The following is a 14,825-nucleotide window of genomic DNA, read 5'->3' as shown; positions in this document are numbered from 1 at the left end:
ACTATCCTCTACCTGTGCCACACTCTACCAGTACTACATGTGTTGTACTATCCTCCACCTGTGCCACACTCTACCAGTACTACATGTGTTGTACTATCCTCTACCTGTGCCACACTCTACCAGTACTACATGTGTTGTACTATCCTCTACCTGTGCCACACTCTACCAGTACTAAATGTATTGTACTATCCCCTACCTGTACCACACTCTACCAGTACTACATGTATTGTACTATCCTCTACCTGTATCACACTCTACCAGTACTACATGTATTGTACTATCCTCTACCTGTACCACACTCTACCAGTACTACATGTGTTGTACTATCCTCTACCTGTGCCACACTCTACCAGTACTACATGTATTGTACTATCCCCTACCTGTGCCACACTCTACCAGTACTACATGTATTGTACTATCCTCTACCTGTGCCACACTCTACCAGTACTACATGTATTGTACTATCCTCTACCTGTGCCACACTCTACCAGTACTACATGTATTGTACTATCCTCTACCTGTATCACACTCTACCAGTACTAAATGTATTGTACTATCCCCTACCTGTGCCACACTCTACCAGTACTACATGTATTGTACTATCCTCTACCTGTGCCACACTCTACCAGTACTACATGTGTTGTACTATCCTCTACCTGTGCCACACTCTACCAGTACTAAATGTATTGTACTATCCCCTACCTGTGCCACACTCTACCAGTACTACATGTATTGTACTATCCTCTACCTGTGCCACACTCTACCAGTACTACATGTATTGTACTATCCTCTACCTGTATCACACTCTACCAGTACTAAATGTATTGTACTATCCCCTACCTGTGCCACACTCTACCAGTACTACATGTATTGTACTATCCTCTACCTGTGCCACACTCTACCAGTACTACATGTATTGTACTATCCTCTACCTGTGCCACACTCTACCAGTACTACATGTATTGTACTATCCTCTACCTGTGCCACACTCTACCAGTACTACATGTGTTGTACTATCCTCTACCTGTGCCACACTCTACCAGTACTACATATATAGTACTATCCTCTACCTGTGCCACACTCTACCAGTACTAAATGTATTGTACTATCCTCTACCTGTGCCACACTCTGCCAGAACTACATGTATTGTACTATCCTCTACCTGTGCCACACTCTACCAGTACTAAATGTATTGTACTATCCTCTACCTGTGCCACACTCTGCCAGAACTACATGTATTGTACTATCCTCTACCTGTGCCACACTCCACCAGTACTACATGTATTGTACTATCCTCTAACTGTGCCACACTCTACCAGTACTACATGTATTGTACTATCCTCTACCTGTGCCACACTCTACCAGTACTACATGTGTTGTACTATTCTCTACCTGTGCCACACTCTACCAGTACTACATGTATTGTACTATCCTCTACCTGTGCCACACTCTACCAGTACTACATGTATTGTACTATCCTCTACCTGTGCCACACTCTACCAGTACTACATGTATTGTACTATCCTCTACCTGTGCCACACTCTACCAGTACTACATGTATTGTACTATCCTCTACCTGTGCCACACTCTGCCAGAACTACATGTATTGTACTATCCTCTACCTGTGCCACACTCTACCAGTACTACATGTATTGTACTATCCTCTACCTGTGCCACACTCTGCCAGAACTACATGTATTGTACTATCCTCTACCTGTGCCACACTCTACCAGTACTACATGTATTGTACTATCCTCTACCTGTGCCACACTCTGCCAGAACTACATGTATTGTACTATCCTCTACCTGTGCCACACTCTACCAGTACTACATGTATTGTACTATCCTCTACCTGTGCCACACTCTACCAGTACTACATGTATTGTACTATCCTCTACCTGTGCCACACTCTACCAGTACTACATGTATTGTACTATCCTCTACCTGTGCCACACTCTACCAGTACTACATGTATTGTACTATCCTCTACCTATGCCACACTCTACCAGTACTACATGTATTGTACTATCCCCTACCTGTGCCACACTCTACCAGTACTACATGTATTGTACTATCCTCTACCTGTATCACACTCTACCAGTACTACATGTATTGTACTATCCTCTACCTGTATCACACTCCACCAGTACTACATGTGTTGTACTATCCTCTACCTGTGCCACACTCTACCAGTACTACATGTATTGTACTATCCTCTACCTGTACCACACTCTACCAGTACTAAATGTATTGTACTATCCTCTACCTGTGCCACACTCTACCAGAACTACATGTATTGTACTATCCTCTACCTGTGCCACACTCTACCAGTACTACATGTGTTGTACTATCCTCTACCTGTGCCACACTCTACCAGAACTACATGTATTGTACTATCCTCTACCTGTGCCACACTCTACCAGTACTACATGTATTGTACTATCCCCTACCTGTGCCACACTCTACCAGTACTACATGTGTTGTACTATCCTCTACCTGTGCCACACTCTACCAGTACTACATGTATTGTACTATCCCCTACCTGTGCCACACTCTACCAGTACTACATGTGTTGTACTATCCTCTACCTGTGCCACACTCCACCAGTACTACATGTGTTGTACTATCCTCTACCTGTGCCACACTCTACCAGTACTACATGTGTTGTACTATCCTCTACCTGTGCCACACTCTACCAGTACTACATGTGCTGTACTATCCTCTACCTGTGCCACACTCTACCAGTACTACATGTATTGTACTATTCTCTACCTGTGCCACACTCTACCAGAACTACATGTATTGTACTATCCTCTACCTGTGCCACACTCCACCAGTACTACATGTATTGTACTATCCTCTACCTGTGCCACACTCTACCAGTACTACATGTGTTGTACTATCCTCTACCTGTGCCACACTCTACCAGTACTACATGTGTTGTACTATCCTCTACCTGTGCCACACTCTACCAGTACTACATGTGTTGTACTATCCTCTACCTGTGCCACACTCTACCAGTACTACATGTATTGTACTATCCTCTACCTGTGCCACACTCTACCAGTACTACATGTATCGTACTATCCTCTACCTGTGCCACACTCTACCAGTACTACATGTATCGTACTATCCTCTACCTGTGCCACACTCTACCAGTACTACATGTGTTGTACTTTCCTCTACCTGTACCACACTCTACCAGTACTACATGTATCGTACTATCCTCTACCTGTGCCACACTCCACCAGTACTACATGTATTGTACTATCCTCTACCTGTGCCACACTCTACCAGAACTACATGTATTGTACTATCCTCTACCTGTGCCACACTCTACCAGTACTACATGTATTGTACTATCCTCTACCTGTGCCACACTCTACCAGTACTACATGTATCGTACTATCCTCTACCTGTGCCACACTCCACCAGTACTACATGTGTTGTACTATCCTCTACCTGTACCACACTCTACCAGTACTACATGTGTTGTACTATCCTCTACCTGTACCACACTCTACCAGTACTACATGTGTTGTACTATCCTCTACCTGTGCCACACTCTACCAGTACTACATGTGTTGTACTATCCTCTACCTGTGCCACACTCTACCAGTACTACATGTGTTGTACTATCCTCTACCTGTACCACACTCTACCAGTACTACATGTATTGTACTATCCTCTACCTGTGCCACACTCTACCAGTACTACATGTGTTGTACTATCCTCTACCTGTGCCACACTCTACCAGTACTACATGTGTTGTACTATCCTCTACCTGTGCCACACTCTACCAGTACTACATGTATCGTACTATCCTCTACCTGTACCACACTCTACCAGTACTACATGTATCGTACTATCCTCTACCTGTACCACACTCTACCAGTACTACATGTATCGTACTATCCTCTACCTGTACCACACTCTACCAGTACTACATGTATTGTACTATCCTCTACCTGTACCACACTATACCAGTACTACATGTATTGTACTATCCTCTACCTGTACCACACTCTACCAGTACTACATGTATTGTACTATCCTCTACCTGTGCCACACTCTACCAGTACTACATGTATCGTACTATCCTCTACCTGTGCCACACTCTACCAGTACTACATGTATCGTACTATCCTCCACCTGTATCACACTCTACCAGTACTACATGTATTGTACTATCCTCTACCTGTGCCACACTCTACCAGTACTACATGTATTGTACTATCCTCTACCTGTGCCACACTCTACCAGTACTACATGTGTTGTACTATCCTCTACCTGTACCACACTCCACCAGTACTACATGTATTGTACTATCCTCTACCTGTATCACACTCTACCAGAACTACATGTATCGTACTATCCTCTACCTGTACCACACTCTACCAGAACTACATGTGTCGTACTATCCTCTACCTGTACCACACTCTACCAGTACTACATGTATTGTACTATCCTCTACCTGTACCACACTCTACCAGTACTACATGTATTGTACTATCCTCTACCTGTGCCACACTCTACCAGAACTACATGTATTGTACTATCCTCTACCTGTGCCACACTCTACCAGTACTACATGTATTGTACTATCCTCTACCTGTACCACACTCTACCAGTACTACATGTATTGTACTATCCTCTACCTGTGCCACACTCTACCAGAACTACATGTATTGTACTATCCTCTACCTGTGCCACACTCTACCAGTACTACATGTATTGTACTATCCTCTACCTGTATCACACTCTACCAGTACTACATGTATTGTACTATCCTCTACCTGTACCACACTCCACCAGTACTACATGTATTGTACTATCCTCTACCTGTATCACACTCTACCAGTACTACATGTATTGTACTATCCTCTACCTGTATCACACTCTACCAGTACTACATGTATTGTACTATCCTCTACCTGTACCACACTCTACCAGTACTACATGTATTGTACTATCCTCTACCTGTGCCACACTCTACCAGTACTACATGTATTGTACTATCCTCTACCTGTATCACACTCTACCAGTACTACATGTATTGTACTATCCTCTACCTGTGCCACACTCTACCAGAACTACATGTATTGTACTATCCTCTACCTGTGCCACACTCTACCAGTACTACATGTGTTGTACTATCCTCTACCTGTGCCACACTCTACCAGTACTACATGTATTGTACTATCCTCTACCTGTGCCACACTCTACCAGTACTACATGTATTGTACTATCCTCTACCTGTACCACACTCTACCAGTACTACATGTATTGTACTATCCTCTACCTGTGCCACACTCTACCAGAACTACATGTATTGTACTATCCTCTACCTGTGCCACACTCTACCAGTACTACATGTATTGTACTATCCCCTACCTGTGCCACACTCTACCAGTACTACATGTATTGTACTATCCTCTACCTGTGCCACACTCTACCAGTACTACATGTATTGTACTATCCTCTACCTGTGCCACACTCTACCAGAACTACATGTATCGTACTATCCTCTACCTGTACCACACTCTACCAGAACTACATGTGTCGTACTATCCTCTACCTGTACCACACTCTACCAGTACTACATGTATTGTACTATCCTCTACCTGTACCACACTCTACCAGTACTACATGTATTGTACTATCCTCTACCTGTGCCACACTCTACCAGAACTACATGTATTGTACTATCCTCTACCTGTGCCACACTCTACCAGAACTACATGTGCTGTACTATCCTCTACCTGTACCACACTCTACTAGTACTACATGTATCGTACTATCCTCTACCTGTGCCACACTCTACCAGAACTACATGTATTGTACTATCCTCTACCTGTACCACACTCTACCAGTACTACATGTATCGTACTATCCTCTACCTGTGCCACACTCTACCAGTACTACATGTATTGTACTATCCTCTACCTGTACCACACTCTACCAGTACTACATGTATTGTACTATCCTCTACCTGTGCCACACTCCACCAGTACTACATGTGTTGTACTATCCTCTACCTGTGCCACACTCTACCAGTACTACATGTGTTGTACTATCCTCTACCTGTATCACATTCCACCAGTACTACATGTATTGTACTATCCTCTACCTGTATCACATTCCACCAGTACTACATGTATTGTACTATCCTCTACCTGTGCCACACTCTACCAGTACTACATGTATTGTACTATCCTCTACCTGTATCACACTCCACCAGTACTACATGTGTTGTACTATCCTCTACCTGTGCCACACTCTACCAGTACTACATGTATTGTACTATCCTCTACCTGTGCCACACTCCACCAGTACTACATGTGTTGTACTATCCTCTACCTGTGCCACACTCCACCAGTACTACATGTGTTGTACTATCCTCTACCTGTATCACACTCTACCAGTACTACATGTGTTGTACTATCCTCTACCTGTACCACACTCTACCAGTACTACATGTATTGTACTATCCTCTACCTGTGCCACACTCTACCAGTACTACATGTATCGTACTATCCTCTACCTGTGCCACACTCTACCAGTACTACATGTATCGTACTATCCTCTACCTGTGCCACACTCTACCAGTACTACATGTATTGTACTATCCTCTACCTGTATCACACTCTACCAGTACTACATGTATTGTACTATCCTCTACCTGTGCCACACTCTACCAGTACTACATGTATTGTACTATCCTCTACCTGTACCACACTCTACCAGTACTACATGTATTGTACTATCCTCTACCTGTACCACACTCTACCAGAACTACATGTATTGTACTATCCTCTACCTGTATCACACTCTACCAGTACTACATGTGTTGTACTATCCTCTACCTGTGCCACACTCTACCAGTACTACATGTATCGTACTATCCTCTACCTGTGCCACACTCTACCAGTACTACATGTATTGTACTATCCTCTACCTGTACCACACTCTACCAGTACTACATGTGTTGTACTATCCTCTACCTGTACCACACTCTACCAGTACTACATGTATTGTACTATCCTCTACCTGTGCCACACTCTACCAGTACTACATGTATTGTACTATCCTCTACCTGTGCCACACTCTACCAGTACTACATGTATTGTACTATCCTCTACCTGTATCACACTCTACCAGTACTACATGTATTGTACTATCCTCTACCTGTACCACACTCTACCAGAACTACATGTATTGTACTATCCTCTACCTGTATCACACTCTACCAGTACTACATGTGTTGTACTATCCTCTACCTGTGCCACACTCTACCAGTACTACATGTATCGTACTATCCTCTACCTGTGCCACACTCTACCAGTACTACATGTATTGTACTATCCTCTACCTGTACCACACTCTACCAGTACTACATGTGTTGTACTATCCTCTACCTGTACCACACTCTACCAGTACTACATGTATTGTACTATCCTCTACCTGTGCCACACTCTACCAGTACTACATGTATTGTACTATCCTCTACCTGTGCCACACTCTACCAGTACTACATGTATTGTACTATCCTCTACCTGTATCACACTCTACCACTACTACATGTATTGTACTATCCTCTACCTGTGCCACACTCTACCAGTACTACATGTATTGTACTATCCTCTACCTGTGCCACACTCTACCAGTACTACATGTATTGTACTATCCTCTACCTGTGCCACACTCTACCAGTACTACATGTATTGTACTATCCTCTACCTGTATCACACTCTACCAGTACTACATGTATTGTACTATCCTCTACCTGTGCCACACTCTACCAGTACTACATGTATTGTACTATCCTCTACCTGTGCCACACTCTACCAGTACTACATGTGTTGTACTATCCTCTACCTGTACCACACTCTACCAGTACTACATGTATTGTAATATCCTCTACCTGTGCCACACTCTACCAGTACTACATGTATTGTACTATCCTCTACCTGTGTCACACTCTACCAGTACTACATGTATTGTACTATCCTCTACCTGTATCACACTCTACCAGTACTACATGTGTTGTACTATCCTCTACCTGTGCCACACTCTACCAGTACTACATGTATTGTACTATCCCCTACCTGTGCCACACTCTACCAGTACTACATGTATTGTACTATCCTCTACCTGTACCACACTCTACCAGTACTACATGTATTGTACTATCCTCTACCTGTGCCACACTCTACCAGTACTACATGTATTGTACTATCCTCTACCTGTACCACACTCTACCAGTACTACATGTGTTGTACTATCCTCTACCTGTGCCACACTCTACCAGTACTACATGTATTGTACTATCCTCTACCTGTGCCACACTCTACCAGTACTAAATGTATTGTATTATCCCCTACCTGTGCCACACTCTACCAGAACTACATGTATTGTACTATCCTCTACCTGTGCCACACTCTACCAGTACTACATGTATTGTACTATCCTCTACCTGTACCACACTCTACCAGTACTACATGTATTGTACTATCCTCTACCTGTACCACACTCTACCAGTACTACATGTGTTGTACTATCCTCTACCTGTGCCACACTCTACCAGTACTACATGTATTGTACTATCCTCTACCTGTACCACACTCTACCAGTACTACATGTATTGTACTATCCTCTACCTGTGCCACACTCTACCAGTACTACATGTGTTGTACTATCCTCTACCTGTATCACACTCTACCAGTACTACATGTATTGTACTATCCTCTACCTGTGCCACACTCTACCAGTACTACATGTATTGTACTATCCTCTACCTGTATCACACTCTACCAGTACTACATGTATTGTACTATCCTCTACCTGTGCCACACTCTACCAGTACTACATGTATTGTACTATCCTCTACCTGTATCACACTCTACCAGTACTACATGTATTGTACTATCCTCTACCTGTGCCACACTCTACCAGTACTACATGTATTGTACTATCCTCTACCTGTGCCACACTCTACCAGTACTACATGTATTGTACTATCCTCTACCTGTATCACACTCTACCAGTACTACATGTATTGTACTATCCTCTACCTGTGCCACACTCTACCAGTACTACATGTATTGTACTATCCTCTACCTGTATCACACTCTACCAGTACTACATGTATTGTACTATCCTCTACCTGTACCACACTCTACCAGTACTACATGTATTGTACTATCCTCTACCTGTGCCACACTCTACCAGTACTACATGTATTGTACTATCCTCTACCTGTATCACACTCTACCAGTACTACATGTATTGTACTATCCTCTACCTGTGCCACACTCTACCAGTACTACATGTATTGTACTATCCTCTACCTGTGCCACACTCTACCAGTACTACATGTGTTGTACTATCCTCTACCTGTACCACACTCTACCAGTACTACATGTATTGTAATATCCTCTACCTGTGCCACACTCTACCAGTACTACATGTATTGTACTATCCTCTACCTGTGTCACACTCTACCAGTACTACATGTATTGTACTATCCTCTACCTGTATCACACTCTACCAGTACTACATGTATTGTACTATCCTCTACCTGTACCACACTCTACCAGTACTACATGTATTGTACTATCCTCTACCTGTGCCACACTCTACCAGTACTACATGTATTGTACTATCCTCTACCTGTACCACACTCTACCAGTACTACATGTGTTGTACTATCCTCTACCTGTGCCACACTCTACCAGTACTACATGTATTGTACTATCCTCTACCTGTGCCACACTCTACCAGTACTAAATGTATTGTACTATCCTCTACCTGTGCCACACTCTACCAGTACTACATGTATTGTACTATCCTCTACCTGTGCCACACTCTACCAGAACTACATGTATTGTACTATCCTCTACCTGTGCCACACTCTACCAGTACTACATGTATTGTACTATCCTCTACCTGTACCACACTCTACCAGTACTACATGTATTGTACTATCCTCTACCTGTGCCACACTCTACCAGTACTACATGTATTGTACTATCCTCTACCTGTACCACACTCTACCAGTACTACATGTATTGTACTATCCTCTACCTGTGCCACACTCTACCAGTACTACATGTATTGTACTATCCTCTACCTGTACCACACTCTACCAGTACTACATGTGTTGTACTATCCCCTACCTGTGCCACACTCTACCAGAACTACATGTATTGTACTATCCTCTACCTGTGCCACACTCTACCAGAACTACATGTATTGTACTATCCTCTACCTGTGCCACACTCTACCAGTACTACATGTATTGTACTATCCTCTACCTGTACCACACTCTACCAGTACTACATGTATTGTACTATCCTCTACCTGTGCCACACTCTACCAGTACTACATGTATTGTACTATCCTCTACCTGTACCACACTCTACCAGTACTACATGTGTTGTACTATCCCCTACCTGTGCCACACTCTACCAGTACTACATGTATTGTACTATCCTCTACCTGTGCCACACTCTACCAGTACTACATGTATTGTACTATCCTCTACCTGTGCCACACTCTACCAGAACTACATGTATTGTACTATCCTCTACCTGTGCCACACTCTACCAGTACTACATGTATTGTACTATCCTCTACCTGTACCACACTCTACCAGTACTACATGTGTTGTACTATCCCCTACCTGTGCCACACTCTACCAGTACTACATGTATTGTACTATCCTCTACCTGTGCCACACTCTACCAGTACTACATGTATTGTACTATCCTCTACCTGTACCACACTCTACCAGTACTACATGTGTTGTACTATCCCCTACCTGTGCCACACTCTACCAGTACTACATGTATTGTACTATCCTCTACCTGTGCCACACTCTACCAGTACTACATGTATTGTACTATCCTCTACCTGTGCCACACTCTACCAGAACTACATGTATTGTACTATCCTCTACCTGTGCCACACTCTACCAGTACTACATGTATTGTACTATCCTCTACCTGTACCACACTCTACCAGTACTACATGTATTGTACTATCCTCTACCTGTGCCACACTCTACCAGTACTACATGTATTGTACTATCCTCTACCTGTACCACACTCTACCAGTACTACATGTGTTGTACTATCCCCTACCTGTGCCACACTCTACCAGAACTACATGTATTGTACTATCCTCTACCTGTGCCACACTCTACCAGAACTACATGTATTGTACTATCCTCTACCTGTGCCACACTCTACCAGTACTACATGTATTGTACTATCCTCTACCTGTACCACACTCTACCAGTACTACATGTATTGTACTATCCTCTACCTGTGCCACACTCTACCAGTACTACATGTATTGTACTATCCTCTACCTGTACCACACTCTACCAGTACTACATGTATCGTACTATCCTCTACCTGTACCACACTCTACCAGAACTACATGTATTGTACTATCCTCTACCTGTGCCACACTCTACCAGTACTACATGTGTTGTACTATCCCCTACCTGTGCCACACTCTACCAGTACTAAATGTATTGTACTATCCTCTACCTGTGCCACACTCTACCAGTACTACATGTATTGTACTATCCTCTACCTGTGCCACACTCTACCAGTACTACATGTATTGTACTATCCTCTACCTGTGCCACACTCTACCAGTACTACATGTATTGTACTATCCTCTACCTGTATCACACTCTACCAGTACTACATGTATTGTACTATCCTCTACCTGTATCACACTCTACCAGTACTACATGTATTGTACTATCCTCTACCTGTGCCACACTCTACCAGTACTACATGTATTGTACTATCCCCTACCTGTATCACACTCTACCAGAACTACATGTATTGTACTATCCCCTACCTGTGCCACACTCTACCAGTACTACATGTATTGTACTATCCTCTACCTGTATCACACTCTACCAGTACTACATGTATTGTACTATCCTCTACCTGTGCCACACTCTACCAGTACTACATGTGTTGTACTATCCTCTACCTGTATCACACTCTACCAGTACTACATGTATTGTACTATCCTCTACCTGTGCCACACTCTACCAGTACTACATGTGTTGTACTATCCTCTACCTGTGCCACACTCTACCAGAACTACATGTGTTATACTATCCTCTACCTGTACCACACTCTACCAGTACTACATGTGTTGTACTATCCTCTACCTGTACCACACTCTACCAGTACTACATGTATCGTACTATCCTCTACCTGTACCACACTCTACCAGTACTACATGTATCGTACTATCCTCTACCTGTACCACACTCTACCAGTACTACATGTATTGTACTATCCTCTACCTGTGCCACACTCTACCAGTACTACATGTATTGTACTATCCTCTACCTGTGCCACACTCTACCAGTACTACATGTATTGTACTATCCTCTACCTGTGCCACACTCTACCAGTACTACATGTATTGTACTATCCTCTACCTGTGCCACACTCTACCAGTACTACATGTGTTGTACTATCCTCTACCTGTGCCACACTCTACCAGAACTACATGTGTTATACTATCCTCTACCTGTACCACACTCTACCAGTACTACATGTGTTGTACTATCCTCTACCTGTGCCACACTCTACCAGTACTACATGTATTGTACTATCCTCTACCTGTGCCACACTCTACCAGTACTACATGTGTTGTACTATCCCCTACCTGTGCCACACTCTACCAGTACTACATGTGTTGTACTATCCTCTACCTGTGCCACACTCTACCAGTACTACATGTATCGTACTATCCTCTACCTGTGCCACACTCTACCAGTACTACATGTATCGTACTTTCCTCTACCTGTGCCACACTCTACCAGTACTACATGTGTTGTACTATCCCCTACCTGTGCCACACTCTACCAGTACTACATGTGTTGTACTATCCTCTACCTGTGCCACACTCTACCAGTACTACATGTATTGTACTATCCTCTACCTGTGCCACACTCTACCAGTACTACATGTATTGTACTATCCTCTACCTGTGCCACACTCTACCAGTACTACATGTGTTGTACTATCCCCTACCTGTGCCACACTCTACCAGTACTACATGTGTTGTACTATCCTCTACCTGTGCCACACTCTACCAGTACTACATGTATTGTACTATCCTCTACCTGTGCCACACTCTACCAGTACAACATGTATTGTACTATCCCCTACCTGTGCCACACTCTACCAGTACTACATGTGTTGTACTATCCTCTACCTGTGCCACACTCTACCAGTACTACATGTGTTGTACTATCCTCTACCTGTGCCACACTCTACCAGTACTACATGTATTGTACTATCCTCTACCTGTGCCACACTCTACCAGTACAACATGTATTGTACTATCCCCTACCTGTGCCACACTCTACCAGTACTACATGTATTGTACTATCCTCTACCTGTACCACACTCTACCAGTACTACATGTATTGTACTATCCTCTACCTGTGCCACACTCTACCAGAACTACATGTATTGTACTATCCTCTAACTGTGCCACACTGTACCAGTACTACATGTATTGTACTATCCTCTAACTGTGCCACACTGTACCAGTACTACATGTATTGTACTATCCTCTACCTGTACCACACTCTACCAGTACTACATGTATTGTACTATCCTCTACCTGTACCACACTCTACCAGTACTACATGTATTGTACTATCCTCTAACTGTGCCACACTGTACCAGTACTACATGTATTGTACTATCCTCTACCTGTACCACACTCTACCAGTACTACATGTATTGTACTATCCTCTACCTGTGCCACACTCTACCAGAACTACATGTATTGTACTATCCTCTACCTGTGCCACACTCTACCAGTACTACATGTATTGTACTATCCTCTACCTGTACCACACTCCACCAGTACTACATGTATTGTACTATCCCCTACCTGTGCCACACTCTACCAGTACTACATGTATTGTACTATCCTCTACCTGTGCCACACTCTACCAGTACTACATGTATTGTACTATCCTCTACCTGTGCCACACTCTACCAGTACTACATGTATTGTACTATCCTCTACCTGTACCACACTCCACCAGTACTACATGTATTGTACTATCCCCTACCTGTGCCACACTCTACCAGTACTACATGTATTGTACTATCCTCTACCTGTGCCACACTCTACCAGAACTACATGTATTGTACTATCCTCTACCTGTGCCACACTCTACCAGTACTACATGTGTTGTACTATCCCCTACCTGTGCCACACTCTACCAGTACTACATGTGTTGTACTATCCTCTACCTGTGCCACACTCTACCAGTACTACATATATAGTACTATCCTCTACCTGTGCCACACTCTACCAGTACTACATGTATCGTACTATCCTCTACCTGTACCACACTCTACCAGTACTACATGTGTTGTACTATCCTCTACCTGTGCCACACTCTACCAGAACTACATGTGTTATACTATCCTCTACCTGTACCACACTCTACCAGTACTACATGTGTTGTACTATCCTCTACCTGTACCACACTCTACCAGTACTACATGTATCGTACTATCCCCTACCTGTGCCACACTCTACCAGTACTACATGTATTGTACTATCCTCTACCTGTACCACACTCTACCAGTACTACATGTGTTGTACTATCCTCTACCTGTACCACACTCTACCAGTACTACATGTATTGTACTATCCTCTACCTGTGCCACACTCTACCAGTACTACATGTATCGTACTATCCTCTACCTGTGCCACACTCTACCAGTACTACATGTATTGTACTATCCTCTACC

General features: G+C 43.4%; 1 protein-coding gene across 1 annotated transcript in view; it reads left to right on the top strand.

Moving 5' to 3' along the window:
- The window catches only part of LOC138674696 (uncharacterized), a 229,635-nt gene that overhangs the window by 45,356 nt on the left and 169,454 nt on the right, over positions 1 to 14,825 (top strand). The gene's annotated exons all lie outside the window — the stretch shown is intronic.

This window comes from Ranitomeya imitator, chromosome 4, assembly GCF_032444005.1.
Source record: "Ranitomeya imitator isolate aRanImi1 chromosome 4, aRanImi1.pri, whole genome shotgun sequence".
NCBI lineage: Eukaryota > Metazoa > Chordata > Amphibia > Anura > Dendrobatidae > Ranitomeya > Ranitomeya imitator.
Note: the sequence above shows the minus strand (reverse complement) of the source record. Positions and strands in the feature narration are given on the sequence as shown.